This window comes from Mastomys coucha, unplaced genomic scaffold (assembly GCF_008632895.1).
Source record: "Mastomys coucha isolate ucsf_1 unplaced genomic scaffold, UCSF_Mcou_1 pScaffold23, whole genome shotgun sequence".
In the NCBI taxonomy this organism is placed as follows: Eukaryota; Metazoa; Chordata; class Mammalia; order Rodentia; family Muridae; genus Mastomys; species Mastomys coucha.
This window is the reverse complement of record NW_022196906.1, coordinates 19,585,272-19,589,505: the sequence shown is the minus strand read 5'-3', so window position 1 is coordinate 19,589,505 and position 4,234 is coordinate 19,585,272. Positions and strand designations below refer to the sequence as shown.

At 43.5% G+C, this 4,234-nt stretch overlaps 1 long non-coding RNA gene across 1 annotated transcript in view; it reads right to left on the bottom strand.

Annotated features, from left to right (window-relative positions):
- The window catches only part of LOC116073587, a 25,072-nt gene extending 21,316 nt beyond the window's left edge, over positions 1-3,756 (bottom strand). The window contains exon 1 of the long non-coding RNA XR_004111880.1: positions 3,686-3,756. This is a non-coding gene — a long non-coding RNA (uncharacterized LOC116073587). The remainder of the gene's footprint in view (positions 1-3,685) is intronic.
- Positions 3,757-4,234: the final 478 nt, after the last annotated feature.

Sequence of the window (4,234 nt, the reverse complement as noted above, 5' to 3'; positions counted from 1 at the left end):
TGGGAAAGGAGAAATTTACATGTAAATAAAGAAAATATCTAAAATAAAAAAAAAAAGGAAAAGCACATGAGACTACACATGATGAAAGAGCATGTGAAAAGACTCTTGTGTCAAATGCCAACAGGGAGATGTAAATAAAAATTACGACATACCTGTTAGCACGGTGAAAATCTGAGGTGCTAGAAACATCAAGCCTTGGGTGGAATGAACATTGTACTGCCTTTTGGAACTAGACAGGCTCTTATCTCATGGTCCAGCAATCACACCAATGTGTGCAAGGGGGAGGAAGACTTTCTATTCTTCATCCTCTGCCACCAAAAGCTGCTTCTTAGATGGAGTCATGAAGGACCATGGGAAGATGTGGCCAAGAGGAAGAACTAAAGCCTCAGGTGGAGCTATTCCCTGAGCACAAAGAAGCTAGAAAGACTAAATTGGTGGCTTCTACAGAGGAAAGGATGTAGGGCCTACATCAAGCCAGTAACAGGACAAAGGGTTGGCACACCTCTGGAATTCCATATGATTGTGGGGGTTGGGGGGACTCCACTATTACTTTGAGAAACTCCACATAGCTGGTTCTATCAACAGCCACACTTCCTCTCTATTCTACAAGATATAGATAGGATCTCTGGCGCCCTCAGCAGAGTTTCAGCATGCCTGCCATCAACACCTCAATCCCCCCACCCCCCCAAAAAAGAACAATACAAAAAATCAGAGCCTGAGAGGGACCAAGTGTTGGGACAAAAACCCAATATCACACCTAGTCCCTTTTGAGTCTAGATATAAATTCTGTCACAATGAGCAGCATGGAGAGTCTATGTCCTCAACACTAGCTCAGTAACTGCAGTGGTAGGACCCTAAATAGCCCCTGAATATTCTCCTCTGGAGAATAGAAAGAGAAAAAATTGTCAGTTGTTGTCACAACGTACTTTTTGTTTTCTGGCCACACAACAGGGGCCACTGGGAAAGTCTTCACTTTCCTCTAAGGACAGTCATTTCACAGCAGCTAAAGAGGAGACATTAAAAATGGATATCAGAAGATGGAAAGATCTCCCATGCTCGTGGAGAGATAGTATTAACAGTGAAAATGGTCATCTTACCAAAATCAATCTACAGATTCAATGCAATCCCCATCAAAATTCCAATACAATATTTATAGACCCTGAAAGAGCAATTCTTAATGTCATATAAAACAAAACAAAACAAAACAAAAAACCCAGGATAACCAAAGCAATCCTGAACAATACAAGAACTTCAGGAAGAATCATCATCTCTGACTTGAGCTGTACTACTGAGCAATAGTGATAAAAACTGCATGGTATTGGTATAGAAACAGACACATTGATCAATAGAATAGAAAAAGATCCAGAACTAAACCCACATATGTGTGGAAACTTGATTTTGGATAAAGAACCTAAAACATACAATAAAAAAAATAAAAGCACCTTCAACAAATGGTGCTGGACTAATTGGATGCCTACATGTAGAAGAATGAAAATAGATCCATGCTTACTACCCTTCACAAATCTCAAGTCTAAGTAGATTAAGGATAGCAACATAAAACCAGATACAACTAAATCTCATAGAAGAGAAAGTAGGAAATACCCTTGAATGCATCGCTACAGGAGACAACTTCCTGAACAGATCACCAATGGCTCAGACTCTAAGATCAATAATTGATAAATAGGACCTCATGAAACTGCAAAGCTTTTGTAAGACAAAAGACATTGTTAATAGGACAATCAGCCGACAGATTGGGACAGTATCTTCACAACCCTACATCTGACACAGGATAGGGTTAATATCCAAAATTCACAACAAACTCAAGAAATTAGACACTAACAACCCAAATAACCCAATTAAAAATGAGGTCCAGAGCTAAACAGAGAATTCTCCTCAGAGGAATCTTGAATGGCAGAGAAGCACTTAAAGAAATGTTCAAAGTCCTTAGTCATCAGGGAAATGCAAACTGAAACAACTATGAAGTCCCATCTTATACCCATCAGAATGGCTAATATAAAAAAATCTCAAGAGATAGCACATGCTGGCAAGGATGTAGATAGAGCAAAGGGAACACTCCTCCATTGCTGGTGAGAATGCAAACTTGTACAACCACTTTGAAATCATTTGGCATTTTCTCAGAAAACGGAATAGTTCTACCTCAAGACCCAGCTATACCATTCCTGGACATATACCTAAAAGATGCTCTAACATCTCACAAAGACACTTGCTCAACTGTGTTCATTGCAGCTTTATTTGTAATAGCCAGAAACTAGAAACAACCTCAGCTGAAACTAGAAACAACCTCAGCTGAAGAATGGATAAAGAAAATGTGGTACATCTACACAATGGAATACTCTTCCACTATTAAAAACCAATACATCATGAATTTTGCAGGCAAATGGACAGAACTTGAGAGAATCAGGATGAGTGAGGCAACCCAAAGGACATGCATGATAGGAGCATGTTCTCCTCTGAGTGGCTCTGCCCAGCAGCTGATTCAGACAGGTACAGGGACCCACAGCCAAACAGTAGATGGACCTTGGGGACTCCTATGAAAGAATAAGAGGAAGGATTGTGGGCCCTGAGGGGGATAGGAACTCCACAGAAAGACCAACAGTCAGCTAACATGGACCCTCAAAGTCTGAACCACCAATCAAAGAACATACTGGCTGGACGTAGGCTTCCCTGCACATATGTAGCAGACGTGCAGCTTGACCTTCATGTGGGTCCTGAATAACTAGAACAGGGGCTGTCCTGAAAGCTGTTGTCTGTACATGGCAAATGTTCTTCTAGCTGGGCTGCCTTGTCTGGCTTCAGTGGGAAAGGAAGCAGATAGCCTTGAGAAGACTGAAGTGCCAAGGTTGGAGGATGCCCAGGAGGCCCACACCCACTCAGAGAAGAAGGGGAGTTATGGGGGATGAATTGTGGGAGGAGGTAACCGGGAGGGGGCAGTGAGTGGGATGTAAAGTGAATAAGTTAAAAAAAAGAATTAAATATAAAAAATGAATGCAGAGCTGGAATGGGAAATCTCAAAAGTGGGCAATGAGTCCATGGTAAACACAAGAAAGTCTGTGTGAAGCTCAACTGACAGACTTGTACAGACTTGAAAGAAACACCTTAAAAAAATACCAACCAAACAACCCCCAAAACTGAGATGGCACAAACAACAGGTGAGAGATGGGTGCTCACAGCTGGGATAACAGGGAGCCCATGCAGCAATACATACCTGACTCACCTGGTCGAGACTGCCACACCCAGGAGAGGTGGGAAGTGTATGTATAGCTGGCCAGGGCTTAGTTCAGCCACCTTTGGTTGAGAGGCCACCTAGCTCCTCCATGGCCCTCACAAGTATTGTCTCAAGGTACATGTTCAGCTGAGAGGAGCTGCACAGAGACAGGAGAGGCTGTCTGGCCTGGGACCTTCAGAGGCTACACTTCTTTCTGTCTCTCCCCCTCCCTCGAATGATCTCTGTATTGTGTTCTATGTCTGTGTCCTGTAGAAAATTCAGAACACACAGGGCAAACAAATCCATGGTTCTTGTCTCAGAGCTGACACATTATTCCTACAGGTACAGCTGTCCCTGAACCTTCATGGGTCACTTTTCATGGGGAAGTCCCTCAGCTCTTGAAAGTCATCTTGACCAAGCTGAAAAGCAAACAAATGCATCCCTAAAGAAAACCAATACCTGGAGAGAAAGGGGATAGATGTCGGTGTGTGTGTGAACAGGGCTGCACTGGGAGCTGTGTCTTTGTCTCCTCTTGCTGGTAAAGAAACCCAGGGCCACAGACTATGTGGTAAGCATGCTGTGAGGGGCCACTGTGATGTGCACTGACTTCTGACCTCTGTCCCCTGTCATAATCTGTGCGTGCCTGGGCACTGCTGGGTAGGCTCTCTGCACTTGGCTTTCTGCTAGGCTCCTCCAATGGGCACATCTGCTGCAGCTGGACTGGGCGAAGGTTCCAGAAACCTTACTTTGCTCACAGTTGGTGCCAAGTGTCTGTCAGTAGCCTGCTAGAACATTATGCATCTGGGAAATGGGGACGGGACTGTTTTGCAGAACCAAAGGTCATCTTTCAAATCTTATCTTCACTTATTTATTTTGATAGTGTGCTCTGTGTGTTTGTGTGTGTTTGTGTGTGTACGTATGTGTGTGCATGTGTATGTGTGTGGGTGTACGGGTATGCTCATGAAAGCCAGAAGATGTCAGACTCCTCAGAGGTGGAGTTCCAGGCAG